This window comes from Acipenser ruthenus, chromosome 3 (assembly GCF_902713425.1).
Source record: "Acipenser ruthenus chromosome 3, fAciRut3.2 maternal haplotype, whole genome shotgun sequence".
NCBI classification, from domain to species: Eukaryota; Metazoa; Chordata; class Actinopteri; order Acipenseriformes; family Acipenseridae; genus Acipenser; species Acipenser ruthenus.
In genome coordinates, this window is record NC_081191.1 from 60153804 (window position 1) to 60172770 (window position 18967).

General features: G+C 46.6%; 1 long non-coding RNA gene across 1 annotated transcript; it reads left to right on the forward strand.

The window, feature by feature from the left end:
• Window positions 1-9000: 9000 nt before the first annotated feature.
• LOC131721192 (uncharacterized) lies at window positions 9001-18707 on the forward strand. Its single transcript, XR_009319886.1, has 3 exons — window positions 9001-9079; window positions 17856-17945; window positions 18264-18707. It is a non-coding gene; the product is annotated as an uncharacterized LOC131721192 (long non-coding RNA).
• The last annotated feature ends 260 nt before the right edge of the window (window positions 18708-18967 follow it).

Consider the following 18967-nt stretch of genomic DNA (forward strand, 5'->3'; position numbering starts at 1 on the left):
TCAGCTGCCCAGAGATGCGTTGTCCTCCAACACTGTGGCTCTGGGTTGGCTGCATGGCGGGCCTGCAGAGTGAAAAGAAGCGGTCGGCTGATGGCACACGTTTTCTTCGCCGCTCCCGAGTCAGCACGGGGGTGGTAGCGGTGGGAGCTGAGCCTAAAAATAATTGGCCATTTCAAATTGGGAGAAAAACAGGATAAAAATCAATTGGCGACTCCTAAATTAGATGATGATGGTGACATGTTCTGCTCCATCCTTTTCTGTCTGCGTTAGAGCCAGTGGTCTGCATAAGTTTTGGGGCCTCATTTACAAAAGGCCGCTAAACTTTGTGGTACATGATAATTACAATTACTGTGTGTGTTAATGATTTCCATATTTACTATTGAAATTTTATTCATTATCGCGTGAAATAGTGGGCATATTATGGTGCACACTAATTTTATTGTGCCACACTGGTAATCAGAGTGAATATGTGGTTTGTATGGTAATGCATGATAATGTATTTAAATGAGCATTCAGCTCAGAATAATGAGATGAGCTGTATTCACATGCTATTTACTAAAGGATGTTAATTTTAGTGTGCGCATTAAAGTGATCATTTATTAGTGCGTATGGGAACCAGGCTTTAACCACTGATAGGCTCACTATTTTTCTGGCCTGGAAACTAGTGATGTGCAGTTTGATTCTTTTTACTGACTTGATTAGTTTGATTCATTCAGTTTAGTGAATCAATTCAACAGATTTGTTCGTTTGATTCACTGTTTCACTAACGCAAAATAAATACATCTTACTGAATTACTTGGTTATGAAAATGAACGGAAAAATCTGGCAGTAAGTTAAGACTGTTCACTTGGTGGGCTGCACTGTAACAAAAAAATATATATATTATATAATTGTCTCTGATACAGCTGGTTGTAGTATCCACTTATCCCATTAACAGAAACTGGTATGACAGCACACTCCTGTAGAGCCTTTAAATTACAAACAGTTCAATGAGGTGAAGTACTCGGTATCCCATTAAAAACAATCTTTATTTATATCCGTTTGTTTTAAAAAGCGTAAAACAATGTGTTTCAACACATCAGTGTCTTCCTCAGGTTACAAAATCTGTAAATGCTATCAACACCACGATTCACTGTGTTATATATTCTTTGTCAAAAAGCAATTACATTGCATCATCGATTGCATGATCATTAATTAGCTAACCATTCATTTAACAATTACATACTTTTCTAAAAAGTCAATCTTAACAACATACAAGGAGAACACCTGATCAACACTCATTCAACAGTACACCTCAGCTTCAATACAATTAGATGTTAATTAATCCTCCTACTTGTTCATAAATAAGAATTCAATATGTGTTTTAATGGGGAATTACTCTGATTAAAACGGACTCATTTATAAGGTATATACTGGTAATACATACAGTTTTCCTGTTCCATAGGCATGTCTTTTGCTTTTAATATGTGCAGTTTAATATCTACAGTACCGTTTTATTTGTTCCACAGGTAGATATTTTGCGCAAATAAGGTACATCCAGGACAGTAAATGACAGTCATGATGGCATTTGTGACATCGGGCAGGAAAAACAGTTGCTGTTTACTTTTATTCTATGTTTTTGTTGGCACAGCCGTTGTACTTTTTAAAACGTATAACGTATACAATTTTAATTACATTTAGTGGAAATATAAAATCAGAAAATTGTACTACTTATTACATTGGACGGCCCACAGGGGCATGTTTTGTATAAATAATAATCTCCCGTTCTTGTGTTGTTTATATTTAAGGTATTTATGTTCACAGTTACATACTGCACCTTTACTGCTAATTCACTGTATTCTAATAGATAGATTACAACTGTACATGCAATACTGGCAAAATACAATAAATGTAGCTTTGATTTATGATGGTCTGTACTGTATAGTGAGATGTTTTTATATATCTGACCCACAATATTAATGTTATAGTTTATTACATATGATGTACTGCTTGGAACTTTTTGTTTAAACAAAATCACCACCACCACAGCATCCCCAAATCACTGTCAGCCAAAAGGCTAAAATCTGTTTATGTTCCACATCGAACAAGCTGAACGTGTCGGAGTCTGTCTGCCTCACAAAATTCCGCCTTAAGGTATTTAAAATAAATAATTGCTTTTGGGATATTCATTTGTTAAGTTTGTTCATAGAATGATGTTTTCGCTTGGCCTTCGTACTAACTTTTGCACTTGATAACATTCATTTAAAATCCAGTTGATGCCTATGATATGATTAATATGTTTTGTGACTAATTTGAAGCTATTAATGTTTAAATATTAACCAAATCGAGCAATTAATCAAACTGATTCATCTTGTTCCACAATTGATTTATTAAAATGTTTGGATATACTGTTAATTGATTGATTACTGTCTTGTTCACAGTCATCTTAAAATAATGTTAGAATATGAAAAATAATACTTTTTTCTACAGATTCAGAATTTGCTGCTGATGTATTTATTTTCAAAAGGTTTTCTTTAGGTTGTGCTGCAGCAGCGCTGTGCTTTTGTTTCTTGCAAAAAACATAGTTAATGTATCAGTTAGGGTTGATATTAAAACAACAAAAGTAGGGAAATGCAAAGTTAGGGTTTTTAACCCTAATTCTGCATTCCCTCCCACCCCCTTACAAGCAGTGGAAGGGGCAAGGCAACACAAGCAACCACAGACAGCCATCATCAGTTCAGATGAACAACATACAACTCTCTGCCGAGACATCCATCACCATGTTCCACTAGGTGTATGAGGCTTACTGCCATGCCAGTGTGTGGGGGGCTCGTGTATATCTGGGCACTGCTTATGCAGGTCTAGTATTATTATTATTATTATTTATTTCTTAGCAGACGCCCTTATCCAGGGCGACTTACAATCGTAAGGCAACACAAGCAACCACAGACAGCCATCATCAGTTTAGATGAACAACATACAACTCTCTGCCGAGACATCCATCACCATGTTCCACTAGGTGTATGAGGCTTACTGCCATGCCAGTGTGTGGGGGGCTCGTGTATATCTGGGCACTGCTTATGCAGGTCTAGTATTATTATTATTATTATTTATTTCTTAGCAGACACCCTTATCCAGGGCGACTAGTAGGAGACGAATGCATAATAGTGGCACCAACATCACACTGTAACTCTATGAATTCCACTGCCATGATCAATGTCTAGTGTGGCATCCACATGTTTGATGTGCGTCAGTTGGGGGAAGGGTGGGGAACTGTATGCAGGGCAACATGAGGGGAAGTGTATATGTATGGTCAATCATGAGAGACAGGTGCATAACAGCATAACTGAATCTATGTCCTAGCATAACTTTCTGTTGTATGGAATTGCAGATGTTCAATGGCATAATACAGTTTTTTGCAAGTGAGGAAGGGGTGATGGGCCTGCATTAGCATTCATAGTAACATGGACAGGGGGAATGGAAGCACTTTAAGAACAGGACACCGATGCAACAGATGTATGACACAATGATATTGTCACCAGCAAAAATGGAAGTGTACACTGTTATGAAATTGTGTTTACATGGGCGAGTGGAATGTGCTGTGTCATGTCAGTTTGGGAGTGTTTCAGTGTTATACTGGATAAGCAACAGAATACAGTTTAATGGGAGGGATGGCCTCACCGTCACAGTTGGGCTGTATACATTCTGCTGTAATACCAGTATGTTCTGTATTCTCCAGTGTTTTAGGACTATGTTGGCAGATAGCACACACATGTGTTCTGTAAATATCCATTCTTATGCAATACGCCTTCCCGAACAACCTTGGCAGCCTCCCAGTAGGTCTCTAGGGAGCACTTAGTCATACGCCTAATGGACCACGATAATTATGTTATCTGCAGAGAGTTGTATGATGTTCATCTTAACTGATGATGACTGTCTGTGGTTGCTTGTGGTGCCTTGCCCCTTCCACTGCTTGTAAGGGGGTGGGAGGGAATGTAGTTAGGGTTAAAAACCCTTACATTGCATTTCCCTACTTTTGTCGTTTTGAAATTGCTTAATTGCAATAGTAAATATATCATATAGTGGCATTTCAAAATCACATAAGCCTGAATTTAATTTAGTACAATGGCTACAGGTTTTTCATTAAAAACTTAACTTAGTTGTTCTTTGCTAATATTAATGTTCAGCTTTCAAAAATGCATTAATATATTCTATCAGATTAAGAATTCAAGATATGTTCAAACAATGGATTAATTTCACATTGCACCATACACCATTTAAACAAATGAATCCTGTCATTTCTATGCATCATGTAGATTCAATAAACTCGTAGTTACTAGATATTATACTTGGTTTTAATAAAAAGTTGGAACACTGTTTTGAAACAAAGCATTTAAGAAATAGGTCGACACCTCGTAGTGAAGAAGATTTTGATAAGTTCAAAAAATGATTTTGTTTCCAAAGACTGTTTTCCTTTCCTTGTCATTCCTCAAAGAAAGGAACTTTTTGGAACTGTATCCCAGCTTTGGTGCGTGATGCTCCCACTGTCGCTCGCTTCAAATCAACTCTCAAGACCCACCTGTTCTCTCTTGCTTTCCATGCTCTTTAAGCCTGATATCTGCTGTTAGCTGCTGTGTTATGCTACTATTGTGTATTATGCACTTCCCACTGTATTTAATGTATTATGCATGTTTTTTACTGTATATTATGTATTATGCATTTCTCTGTATTTAGAGTGTTATGGATTTTCTTGTTTTATTGCATCTTGTAAAGCACTTTGTGATGGTGGTCCACTGTGAAAGGTGCTACATAAAATAAAGATTGATTGATTGATTGATTTCACAGTCCTTCTTCTTTAGCTTGTGGAGAACAAAGAAAATGGCTTTTCAGCCCCTTTTTAAAGGCATTGATAATCAATTAGTCAATCAACACCTGGCCACATGGATTTCAATTAATCGGAGGGAATTCTAACCTCCCAGCCCTGCCATATCTAGCACAAACTTACTTTTCAAAGTAAACACATTTTTGTAAGTCGCTGATTCTTGAGAGTTGGGACAAAACAGGTTTGCCTTCTTTAAGTATCAATTATTCTTACAAGAATGCACACCCATAGTCACCACTACATGTAGAACTGATGTAAAGTCTTTCAGACAGACCAGAAAATGGACATTATGCTGGAATTAAGAATTGAATCCAGACATGAAACATTAACCATTTCACATTGAACATCATCTTAGTCACCTAAAGCCTCTGAATTGCGTACATATATACAGTCGCTGACAAAAGTTTTGACACCTTACACAATACTGTATCATTCAAGAAAACATGTTGAATACAAGCATTTAGTGAACATTAGCCACAAACTAATATGACAAAGACCGAAATGCACAATTTCTGGTGGTTGTGAAACTTTTAAATATTACTGATGAAGTCACAGTCAGCATTACTGATGTTACCTAACTGCAAAAGAAAACATATCAATAAAATAAACATGCCTATTCTTTTATTTAGAAATCAGATATATAGAACATCAGCTACAATTCCTAATGTATTTGCAACTGAGCACTATTAACTATCACAATATGTATATTACAAAATAAATGCAAGCTTTAGTCAAATACAAATTTTAAACAGACACATTTTATGTAATACATGTTCAACATTTACTTTTCTCATTATCAGTCTGCCAAATAAGTCATCTGTGTTCAAGTTTCAAGTTAAGTCTATATGAACAGCACTTCTGTAGTACATAAAGGCCACATATTTTTGTGCAATACTCATGGCTTTCCAAAATAATGTTAGCATTAACAAAAACTTAAGTACTGCAGCTTTTGAACTTTTCCTTGACAGTTTGAATTATTTACCGGACAGAACAGGTGCCAAACAGACTAGTCCAGCTGTAAACCTTTAAACCATAGAATTCAAATTATAAAACTGACTATAAAAATTGCTAGATTATGGGCGGGGGGCTCATCTGGTAACGGCACTCCGCTCTGCCTTATTGCCTGGACGTTGCCGGTTCAAGTCCAGGCTATTCCACTGCCGACCTTGGACAGGAGCTCCCAGGGGGCAGCGCATAATTGGCTGAGTGCCGCTTGGGCGACTACTAAATTTTAAAAAAAAAAAAAAAATGGCTAGACTATGATTTTTATTTTTTTAAATGGTTAGATTGTTTTAGACTAAACAAGCTACAAATTGGAAATATTTCAGGGTTTTTTTGTGAAGCATGAGCCCATACTGTATGTATACGGTAGCTGTACAGTAGTTACAAAGGTATAGAATTGTGTTTAACTGTGGGATAGCGATAGTTAGTTTCTCAATATATTGCCTTTTTTGAACTTGTGACTATTGTGATCGTTGTCTTGGACCAGAATGTACCGGTCCTAAATAAGCATATAAATCAAGAAAAGGACATCAGAGTAATGGTTGTTGAATTAAGACTCTTACGTACTACTAAGACAGCCTCTACACTAGCCCACTGAGCAGACAATTAGTTATTAGTTGGTCACAGACTAACTATAAACCACCTATATATTTGATATAGGCATTTACGTGTTTTAAAGCGGAAACATTCTTGCAACCATGTTGAGTTTGTTTTGTTCATGTCCTTCTATTAATGGTACTGAAATATTTTAAATATGCAGGGTTTACATTTCACTGCTTTCTGGAAAACTGAATCTAATTAGGGAACCCAAGGGCTTTATTCTGACAGGAAAGTTGTGAGAAGGACAAAAAATATGACTTAAATTCATATGTTGCGTGACACCCAACAAAAATCTATAAACATGATGCATGCTGTTACCACTGTGGCTACTTTGCAGGACTGGAGCCAGCATTACATTGTGCATTACATATCTCTGTAGGAATATTTTGTATTCCTTTTGATTATAAAAAATAACATGAATTAGTAACCCCAGCTCCTTGTTATAAAACAGACACCGTATATTTTTAAGATTGTTATTCATTAAGACCATAGTTTTAAAATGTGATGCAAGTTAAAAATATCAGTATGTGATTATATATAAAAGCTGACATTAGAAAAAAAAATGACATTAGTGGTGAACTTCATCAAAGGTCGACCAACTAAAGCAGGTTTGTTTTCCGTGCTTTGTGAAGAAATTGGTTCATTAGCAATTGCTGTTTCATATGAAGTACGACGGCTTTCCTGTGGGAAGGTTTTGTAACGTTTGTTTGAGCTGAGATGAGAAGCAGTGGTTTTCATGAGAAATAATGATTTCCTTATGCAGGACTCCAAGATTCACAGTGTCTTGCAATGCTTGCTTATCACGCGGATGTGTTTGATCGGCTCAGTGAACGCAACAAAACTCTACAAGGATGTGATATTAACCTTCTTTTTATGAATGACAAGATCGAAGCATTCATTCAAAAGCTTAATATTTGGTGTTCATGTGTGCAGAATGTCAGTTTTGAAACTTTCTGATGGCAGATTCCATGAGAGAAAATTAATTCTGTGAGTTGAAGATAAAGGACACCATCCTGTCGCACTTGCAAGGTCTACAAAACCAGCTGCAGCATTATTTTCCTCAAGTTACAGCAACAGGTAGCCTTTGGATAAGAACTATATTTGAAGATGCTGTTAAAAATGCAGCCTTGCCCCCAGCAGTACAGGACAAGCTTGTGGATTTATTATGCAATACTACCCTGAAACTCACTTTTCCAAAACAATTAGTTTGTGATTTTTGGTAATCTCTGCGCATGGAACTGGTATGCGAAGCCATGAAAGTACTTGAGCCTTTTGCATCGACATGCTTTTGTGAGTCAGCATTTTCGTATCTGGTTGCAATCAAAAGCAAATACCGTAACCGTCTCAATGTTAAAGATGACCTGCAAATGTGTATTACCAGCATAGAGCCTCGTCTGAAAAGCAGGTGGACCCATCACACGCTGGTGCGCTGTTTTTATTGAAAACAAAAATAAAATAAATACTTAAACAAAAACACTGCTCACAGAGCAAAATAAAAGTTTAATCAAAACAAATCACGAACATATAAAAACAAAACAATACCTCAGTCAGGCAACCGCCTTCACTGATCCTGTAGTTTTGTTTTTAGTTTCGTTTTCGATTTTCTCCAGTCTCACTCTCGTTCCTCCTCTCAAACACCCACCTCCAACACAGAAAAACATACAAAAACACAGGCTTTGCCCTGCCCCCTATTTATGTGCAGGGCTCTGTTCTACACTGTTACAGTGACCAATTCATATTTGTATTTATTTTCCCCCAATTTGGTCCCAAATGTCCAATTATGTTTTTTCTCCTCACCGCAGCGAGTCTCCACACAGCACAGACGTTCTGACGTGTGAGCGTCCTCCGATCTCACAAGCCTAAAGCCAGAATCGCTTTTACTCTGAGTAATCCAGAGCAGAGGTGGGCGGGCTACCAATCCCAGAGAACAGAGATCAGCCCTGCTTTTTATCCACTCTGAATGTGCTTGGTGTCTGGCCAGTAGGGTTCGTTGTTGCACGATGAGGAGAAGCATCCCTGCCGGTTTCCCATCCCCCACGCCGGGAGCGTCACAGCCAATGTGACGCACCCCTTGGGGGACCCAGCAAAGTTCGACCTCTTTGCACAGCCTGGACGTGAACTGGTGAACCACTCTGGGCCCCCGTTTTTTTTTTTTTTGAAGTTGAAAATGTGTAGATTACTAAATAAGTCTTTGACTACCAATGTACCTTTCAAAGTGTGTGATTTATATGTTTTGAAATCATAAATTTGTATAGCTGTGTACGTTTAAATTTTACTTACATGGAAATTGGGGGTTGCGAGTTGTTCACCCTCAGAAAAAGTACCAGACTGAAAAAGTTTGAGAACCCCTGTGGCAGAGCAGGGCTCTGCCCTTAGAAATACTGGCAGGGAAGGAGTTAAATTCTCCTCCCTGCCCAGGTTGATTGTGTCAGGTGGGAGCAATCAGTCAATTAATTATTCAATTATGGACTTAGCCACCTGGCATAAAAGGAGGCCTCAGCCTCCCAGTTGGAGAGAGAGTTCTGGAAGGAGAAGAAGTGGTTTTCTGTGTGTGCTGTTTTGTTAAGTTTTGAAACCAGTGAAGGCAATGCCCAGCCTGGAAGCCGTATTTTTGTTGTAAGTTTTGTTTTGTGTTGATTGTTTGTGTTTGAAACCTTTTTGTTTGGCCCTTGTGCCTATTTATTTTGTATTTTTGTTTATTAAAAAGCTTTATTTTGAACTTTATACTGTCTCTGAGTCTCAAACCTTGGTCATCCTTGTCACAACCCCATATATATAAATATATATATAGTGCCTTGCAAAAGTATTTAGTTTTTTATTTTTCTTAAAAATATTTCCCAATATAAAACCAATGACACCTTACAATATATATATATATATATATATATATATATGGTCAGCAGTGTGGAGTAGTGGTTAGGGCTCTGGACTCTTGACCGGAGGGTTGTGGGTTCAGTCCCAGGTGGGAGACACTGCTGCTGTACCCTTGAGCAAGAGCAGACCTGTGTAAGGAGAGCTCCTGATAAAAGTTTAAAAACAGTGGTTTCAACTTTTTATTTTCACAATCTTTTTATTTAATCTTATTTATAAAGCAGCAGAGCACCTTTTTTGTTAATCAAAACTTTTATTTAGTGTTTTAAAACACATTTTATTTCTTTTTTCTTTTGTTCTCCTACACTTGCTTGTTTGCAAGTGTAGGAGGGCAGCCATTTTGGCTTGTTTTTTCCTTTGTTTGGTTTGTTCATTTAATTTTTACTTCCTTTAAACTTGTTTCTTTTCTTTGCTTTTTAATTTTCTATTAAAGAGCACTTTCTTTAGTTTATTTTAAAATCATTTAAAATCATAACACTGTTTTAGTTTTTGTTTTAAAAATACTTTTGTTTTAATCCCCTGCTCCTGCCTTGTGCAGAGTGGGGGAAGGGCAGGCAAGGAGCACAGGCCATGTGCTCCTTTGTTTGCCCTTAGTTTGGTTTTTCATTCTTTTTAGTTTAAAACTATTGTTTAGTTTTGAACTTTGATTTATTTCTGTTTTTTTTTTCTTTTACCCCTGCACTATTGGAGTGCAGGGGTGTGTGATTTGTATTTGTTTATTTATTTAAAAAATAAACAAATACGTTTGTTTGTATTAAAAAAAAAAAAAAAAAAAAAAAAAAACTCTGCTTTTTGTTTTATTTTTATTTTTGTGTGTGTGTGTGAAATAAATAAATAATTTTTGTTTGTTTTATTTTTTGTTTATTTAATTATTAAAAAAAAAAAATAAAAAAAAAAAAAAAAAAAAATCTTTTGTTTGGTTTTGCTTTTTATTTTTTGTGCCCCTGTGCTATTGGAGTGCAGGGGTGCGTGTTTGTACTTTATTTTATTTCTTTATTTTTAAATAAATAAATACATTTGTTTGTCTTTTTGTGTACCCCTGCGCTGGGAACTGTTTTGCAGTGCGGGGGTGTGTCTGTCTTCTCTCTGTGTGTGTGTATTTTGTTTTGCAAATAAAAACGAAATAAATAAACAAAACACTAAATAAAAGTAATAAATATAAAGAAATAAAAATGAGCGGGCAGACACAACAGCCCCCCAAGCAATGGGCGAAGGCGGCTGCGAGCAACGCGGCCCCCCCGTTCAAAAACATCACCAGGAGGCACGGGGTCAGGTGCCTCCTGCGAGACTCCCTCTCGATCGAGGGCTTCGTCAAGGCCATGGCGAGGGCGGTGGGACCATCTGCAATCGTGGCGGCCGCGAACACCGCGATCGAGAGGGGTCTCAGCGTGGGGGGCATGTTCGTCCCCATTGAGCCCCTCGCGGGGCTGGGCAGCAGGGTCATCCTGTCGAACGTGCCACCTTTCATACAGGATGCCCTGCTTATGCCCCACTTGCAAGCCCTGGGGGAATTGAAAACGGCCATCCACCCCATCCCCCTGGGCTGCAAGGATCAGGCCCTCCGCCACATCCTGTCCTTCCGCCGCCAGGTGACTATCCATCTGGCGGGGCGGGAGACAGTGGAGGGCAGCTTTGTGGTCCCCTTCGAGGGGACCAATTATGTAATCTTTTTCTCCTCGGAGGAGGTGCGGTGCTTCCACTGCAAGGAGCTGGGGCACCAGAAAAAGAGGTGCCCCAAGCTCCAGCAGGGCGCAAAGCCAACCGCGCCCGCACCGCACCCCTCCGAGTCCACCTCGCCCCCGGGGCCCTCCAAAAGGCCCACAGAGAAGGGGGGCAAAACAGTACCCGCCCCCCTCCCAGGAACATCTGAGGGGGGAAAGGGAGAGAAGGCCCCCGAGTTGGCCGGACCCTCCGCGCCTCCTGAAAGCGCGTCGGGGGAGAAGGCCGCCGAATGGACCTTGGTCGCCCGCCGCAAAATGAAGGTGGCGGCCAGGTCCACGGGGGAGGCCAAGCGGGGGGAGACAAAGCCCGCCACCGCACCATCTGGCGGTGGGTCAGGGGGAGTCCCTGATAAGGAGACTCCCCCCACGGCACCCCCCGCGAGGCAGGGCGGCAAAGCCGCCCGTAAAACCAAACACCTCCTCCCCCCAGAGGGCGAGGAGAGAAGCGCTGCCGGAGGTGAGCTCCCCGTCGCCGTGGCAGGGCAGGGGACAGCCTCCGGCAGCCTCAGGGGGAAGAGGAGGGCGCAGGCGCGCCTCCCCACGTGTGCACGCAAGTGCACACGTACCGGCTTCACGGTGGGGGTCCCCGGGGGGGCGAAAGAGGGCCCCCAAAAACCAAAGAGACCGCCTCGGCGTCCCCCTTCTGTCGGCAACGAGGGCCTCGGCCCTCGTAATGCCACAGAGGGGGAGAAGGATCCATCCCCCGAGGCGGTCCGGGGCTCCGCGGAATCTGCGGAGCCCATGGAAGAGGCCCCCGCCGAGAGGCCAAAGGGGAGGGAGGAACCCGCAAGGGCAAAACAAGCCCTTCGGGCAGATCCCCTCCCAGTCACACTTAAGACCTCGGAAGCCGGCCTCGACTGTATCATCGAGGGGCCGGCCGCAGAGGAGGTCGCCGAGGGGGCGCAGGAGGGGCCCCCGAAAGAACACCTGCCTCGAGCACCGCCTTCCTCCGGAGGCGACACGGGTCAGGAACCCTGTGTTGCCGAGGAGGGGGCGGCGGAAACAGCTTCCGAGGCAGGCATGGGCTCCGCAGATAACGCGGAGCCCATGCAGGCGACCTCCGCCGAGGGACCGGAGGGGGGGGAAGAATCACCCCTCCCAGAACAAGAGCTGCCTCTGGCTCCCGTCTCCGGGGAGGAGGCGGATCCGGCCCCCGAGGCAAGCGTGGGCTCCGCAAACAACGCGGAGCCCATGCAAGCGACCCCCGTCGAGGGGTCGGAGGGGGGAGCTGAGCCCCCCCAAACACAACAAGAGCTGCCTCAGACTTCCCTCTCTCACGGCGACGGGGGTTTCGGCCCTCGTGCTGCCGCGGAGGGGGACGAGAAAACACCCCCTGAGGCAGCGGCGGGCTCTGCGGAGCCCGCGCTTACATTGGTCTCCGGAGCGCGGAAGGGAGGGGAAGAACCAAAGAGGGCAGAAGGTGGTGCCCTCACGGTAGATCCCCTCCCCGAAGTGCAACGGGGCCAAGCAACCGGTCCCCGACCCAGCGTCGAGGGACCGGTTCCAGTCACCGAGGGGGCGCGGGAGGAGCCCCTGAAACAACAACCGCCTCGGGCTTCCCTTTCCGGCGGTGACGAGGGCTCCGGCCCTTGCGCGTCCGTCGGGGGGGAAACATCGCCCGAGGCGGTCCCGGTGGCTGATGCGGAGGAAGGGGAAGGACCCGAAAGGGTGTATCCCCTTTCTCTAGGGGAGGGAGGGGAAGGACCCGAGAGGGTGGATTCCCTTCCTTCGAGGAAAGAGGACGGGCCTGAGACCGTGCCTCGGACCTCAAAGGAGGGACCCAGAGCGGGGACCAGACCATCTGGCTCGGCGGCGTACGCCGAGCGCCCGTCTGCGCCCCCGAAATCGAGGGTGCAGACGGTCCCCGCGAGGGTCCCTCCGCCGGTCTCTCCCATCGCGTCCCCTGGGGGTGGGGCGCAGGGAGGACCGGTGAAGCTCAAGATAAGGCGCAACGCGCTCACCCACCAACGTGAGTGCGTTGTGCTTTACCATCGCGAGGGGGGCGATGGAGAGCTGAGGGAGAGGGAGGAGGATACCGAGTCCACGGGCAGCGTGGGCTCGGAGGTTCCGTCCGTCTCTCTCCCTGACATCCCTGCGGCGGATCTCCTGGAGTTCTTGGAGGCCACCATCCACCGCAGGGACAAGGTACAGCTGGCCCTGGACAAATGGGGGGACTTCCAGAGGGTCCTAACCTCTGTGAGGTCCTTCCTCAGGGCCAGCCACGCCAACAAAACTTCGGGCTCGAACGTGCACATTCGGGCCCGAAAGTTACATGACCAGTTGGTGAGCTTCGGGAGAACTCAGGATCTCCCGTGAGCGTCACCGACAACTCCTGACAGAGGATCATGTATCACATCGGTACCGTGAACGTCAACGGGTGTAGGGACCCTTTCCGCAGGGCCCAGGTAATCTCCTTCCTGAAAAAAGGGGGTTACTCTGTGTGCTTCCTGCAGGAAACCCACACGACTCCAGAGACGGAAGCCAACTGGCTTCTGGAGTGGGGGGGGAGAGTGTCGTTCAGCCATCTCACCGGCACCTCCTGTGGGGTGGCGACGCTCTTCTCCGGGTCCTTTCTTCCCACGGTACTCGATGTGGTAGACGTCGAGCCGGGCCGTCTGTTACACCACCGGATCCGGGACGGCGACAGTATCGTTCACCTGGTGAACGTGTACGCGCCGTCCACGGGTCCGGCGAGGGTCCAGTTCTTTCGCCGGATGTCGACCTACATGAACAACATCGGCGCCGACGAGTGCGTGGTCCTCGGGGGTGATTTCAACTGCACCCTCGAGGCCGCGGACAGGGTGGGGGCGCAAGAGCACTACCCTCTCTCGTTGGCAGCTCTGAGAGAGCTGACCGCTCAGCTCTCTCTGGTCGACATCTGGCGTTGGCAGCATCCGGACGTCCCCGCCTTCACCTTCACCAGGGTGAGGGAGGGGCGGGTGTCTCAGTCCCGGATCGACAGGTTCTACGTCACCAGGAACCACGCTCACTGCGTTCGCTCCTCCGACATCAGGCCGGCGCCGTTCACGGACCACAACCTGGTGGCCGTGGCGGTGGCCCTGGTGCCAGTCGGGCACGCCTCCGCCTACTGGCACTTTAACAACGCCTTGTTGGAGGACGAGCGCTTTGAGCGGTCTTTCCGGGACTTTTGGACGGTCTGGCACGGCAGACGATCTCGCTTCCCCACGTGGCGTCTGTGGTGGGACGTGGGGAAAGCGCAGATCAAGATCTTCTGTCAGGAGTACACGAGGGGCGCGAGCAGGCGGAGGGACTCACGGATCGAGCGGCTGGAAAGGGAGCTGCTCGATCTGGAGAGCCGCCTGGCTCGCGGGGACCCACTCGAGCAGAGCGCGTACGTAGAGAAGAAGAGCACCCTGCGGGACCTGCAGCTCCAGCGGTCCCGGGGGGCGTTTGTGCGCTCGCGGATCCAGTTCCTCCGGGAGATGGACCGCGGCTCACGCTTCTTCTACGCGTTGGAGAAAAAGAAGGGAGACCGCAGGAACATCACCTGCCTCTTGGCAGACGACGGCTCCCTTCTGACGGATCCGGAGAGCGTGAACGAGAGGGCCAGAGCCTTTTACTCTGACCTCTTCTCTCCGGATCCCGTTGACTCCGACGCGTTCAGGGTTCTGTGGGATGGGCTTCCCACGGTCGGCGAGGGCGTCAGGGACGAGTTCGAGGGCCAGCTGACCCTGGCCGAGCTCTCCGACGCCCTCAGTCGGATGCCCTATAACAAATCGCCGGGCATCGACGGGCTGACCGTGGAGTTCTTCAAGAAGTTTTGGGACTTGCTGGGGCCCGCCTTTGCGCGGGTCCTGGCGGAAGCCTACGAGACCGGGGAGATGCCCCTTTCGATGAGGCGGGCGGTGATCACGCTGCTGCCCAAGAAGGGGGATCTCCGCTGCCTGAAGAACTGGCGCCCGGTCTCGCTGCTGTGCACGGACTATAAAATCGTGGCCAAGGCCGCCTCCTTGAGGCTCAAGTCCGTGCTGGCAGACGTGATCCACCCCGACCAGTCCTACACGGTCCCGAACCGGACGATTTTCGATAACATCTTTCTGGTTCGGGACCTCCTGCACTACTGCAGGGGGACCGGTCGGTCGGTCGCCTTCTTGTCTCTCGACCAAGAGAAGGCGTTCGACCGGGTGGATCACGAGTATCTCTTCGGAACCCTGCGGGCGTTCGGATTCGGGCCGAGGTTCGTCGGCCTCTTCCGAATGCTGTACGCCTCTGCCGAGTGCCTTTTGAAGGTGAACTGGTCCCTGACCGCGCCCCTCGCCTTCAGGAGAGGAGTACGTCAAGGCTGCCCTCTGTCCGGACAACTGTATGCGCTGTGCATCGAGCCCTTCCTCTGCCTCCTTCGCAGGAGGCTCACGGGGTTGGCGCTTGGCGCGCCGGACACGAGGGTGGTCCTGTCGGCCTACGCCGACGACGTGCTCCTGGTGGCCTCCGATCCGGTTGATCTGGAGAGGATGCGGAGCTGCCAGAGCGTTTACTCTGCCGCGTCCTCTGCCAGGATCAACTGGGACAAGTGCTCCGGGTTACTGGTGGGTCCCTGGCGGGTGGACTCCCTCCCCGCCGCGCTCCAGCAGTTCCAGTGGAGCGCGGACGGTTTTAAATATCTGGGAGTCCACCTGAGCCCCGCGGAGACCTCGGTCGCAGCCAACTGGGTGGAGTTGGAGGACAAGGTGGCTGCGAGGCTGAGGTCGTGGTCGGGTCTGCTGAAACTGCTTTCCTTCAGGGGACGGGCTTTAGTGATTAACCAGCTGGTGGCGTCGATGCTCTGGCATCGACTCACCGTCCTGAGCCCGCCCCCTGAGTTTGTGGCCAGGGTCCAGAGGAAGCTGACGGACTTCTTCTGGGCCGGAAAGCATTGGGTCTCTGCGGGGGTGCTGAGCCTCCCTCTGGCCGAGGGAGGACAGGGGTTGGTGTGCATCAGGACTCAGGTGCACACCTTCCGCCTCCAGACCCTGCAGAGATTCCTGTACGCGGACCCGGCCCCGCAGTGGTGCGCGCTGGCCTCCCTCTTCCTGCGCCAGCTGCACCACTTGGGCTACGACCGGCAGCTGTTCTGGCTCGACCTCCCAGGGATCCGTCTCCCCGAGCTGCCGGTCTTTTACAGGGACCTGCTCAAGACCCGGAGCATGTTCGACATCGGCCGAGACGCGGTTCCGACCGAGGGGGAGGAATTCCTTCTGGAGCCCCTGCTGCACAACCCCCATCTAGGTGCGCAGGCGTTGGAATCCCCCGCGGTGCGGAGCCTGTTGATCTCGGCCAAGGTGACCAGAGTCTGGGATCTCCTGGACCACCAACGCTCGGCGTGGCTGACTCCCGAGTCGCTGGTCGCCAGGGCGACTCGGGGGACCCTCAGAACGGCCCGCCGGGCGATCCGGGAGTGCAAGGCAGCTTTGCACCCAGACTCTGTCGGGTATCTCGAGGGGGTCCTCAGGACCGGGGAGCCATCGTCCCTCCCTACCCCCGGCTCTCCGGTCCTGCTGATCAAACCAAAGGATCGGGCTCCCCCTCAGCCTCCCCTCGAGAATCACCTGAGCAGGACCTCGCAGTTCTCCTCGACCCCCCTTCGTTCCGTGTCGAGGAGGACCCTGTACGCGATGGCGCTCCACACCCTCCACTTCCTCGCCCTCGTCTCCCGCCGGGACACCGCTTGGCGGGAGCCCCTCCAACCCCCGGAGGGCGAGAGGCCCCAGTGGGAGGCCTTGTACTCCCCGCTGGTCCCCAGAGGCGCTGGGGACCTGGGCTGGAGGGTGCTACACGGAGCGCTCGCGTCAGGAGAGGTCCTGCGTCACTTCACCGACTCGGACCCCGCATGCCCTTTCTGCGGCGAGTCCGAGTCGGTGTTTCACATTTATTTCCTTTGCGCCAGGCTGCAGCCTTTCTTTTTGTTTTTGAAAAACCTCCTGCTGCAGTTCTGGCTGCATTTTTCCCCTACCCTTTTTATTTTCGGGCACCCTGTTCGTGGCTCCACCAGGAAGAGAGACCTCCTGGTGAATCTGCTCCTGGCTCTTGGCAAACTTACCATCTACAAGACCAGGAAGCGTAAGATCACCGGGGAGGGTCTCTTTGACTGTGGGGCCATGTTCAGGGCCCTCCTCCGTTCCCGGGTGGCGTTGGAGCACGCCGACGCGGAGTCCACTGGCGACATGGCGGCTTTTGTCAACCAGTGGGCTCTGGGTGGCGTGCTCTGCGCCACCCCCCCCTTTGTTTTGAACATTTAATTTTTGAAAAAAAAAACTGGCTTAGTTAATGGCTGGCTTTTGTTGGCCCCCCCTTTTGATTAGGGGGTGCCAAACCGAATCTTTTCACCGGCTGCCTTCGGGCAGCTGGTGCGCCGGCTGCCAATAGGCAGCCGACGCAGTTTTCTACCGGCCCTTAAATAGGCTGTTCCCTTGAGCAAGGTACTTTGCCTAGATTGCTCCAGTAAAAACCCAACTGTATGAATGGGTAATTATATATAAAAATAATGTAATTGTATGTAAAAAAATAATGTGATATCTTCTAACAATTGTAAGTTGCCCTGGATAAGGGTGTCTGCTAAGAAATAAATAATAATAATAATTATTATATATATATATATATATATATATATATATATATATATATATATACACACACATACACAATATACAGTATTTAAGCAATAAGACTGTATTGTGCTCTAATATCACCACACACAAGGAGCAGTGTCAACCAGCACAACACACACCTGAAGTGCCTTACTGAGCTTATACAACGGGTTAACCAATGTGAAATAGTCATGTACAAATGTTTTGTTTTTGCAGAAGAACCAACGCAACTTGAAAATTCATAAGTGGGAGATGAACATTAGCGTGGCCCCGGATCCGCAACTGCCTTTGTGTCCAATCCAGAAGGTACCTGTAAATAGAGTATACAATCTGTTTTTAATTGCTTTAATGTTGCATTTTATTGCTTTAATGTTGTTCCTGTACATCATTAAAGAAACAATCAAGCTATTAGACTTGTTTGAAATTAAGTAATTTAGAACATATCTGAAAAGCATATTTTCTATGCTTTGAATATTTTGAAAGGCAGACCCTAGCAATTGAAAATTAACACCACTTGTCACACCTACATCCGTACTGAATAAAAATCTGGTGTATTTCTTTGTTATTGCTTCTCAATTACATTTTTTTTATAAGTAAACTAACAAATGCACTTTTTGTTCACAGAAACTGGAGGGAAAAAAAGGACGAAAGAAAGCAGTTCATGGACATAGAAAAGGTATCCAAGAAACAGGAGAATGAGCAATATGCTGAAGCTTGTGAGTGAGAAAGGAGTGAGAATGACAGCAGCTGGATGAAGCAAGAAGGTGGGAGGAAATAAAACTGAGAGACTCGAGCATGAAAAAAGGTATCATCAGCAACAACTGCAGATATATGAACAAATGAGAAGAAAGAGAGCATGAACTTCGTTTGTTCCAGTTATTTGGGCAGATGCTTTTTAACTCCCAAGGCATGAGTACCCTGGTTCAAGCACCACAATTTCTTCCCCTAGTTTTCCTTCTAGCCATCAACGTTTTTCCCAATCTCCAGCACGAACCTCGGGAGCTGCTACTCCGCCTCACGTGGATGTATAATGGGACACGCTGACATATCCGAAATCACCAACATATCATAGGCTTTGAGTGTAACTTTCGTCAAATTGTAACACCGTAAATAGGCATTTCAAAACTGTAAATAGAAAGCCACAACCTGTTTTATTCTGATATTCTTTATTGAAAGTTATTGAAAGTTATTTAAAGTACAAGGTCTACATTTTGTTGTATTTATGTTCATGTTCACTGGTTATGCATTTCTTTGCAAGTTCTATGTGATTTACTATTTGAAAATACTGTTGTCTTTGGATCATGTTCTTTCATTAAAAAACGAAATAT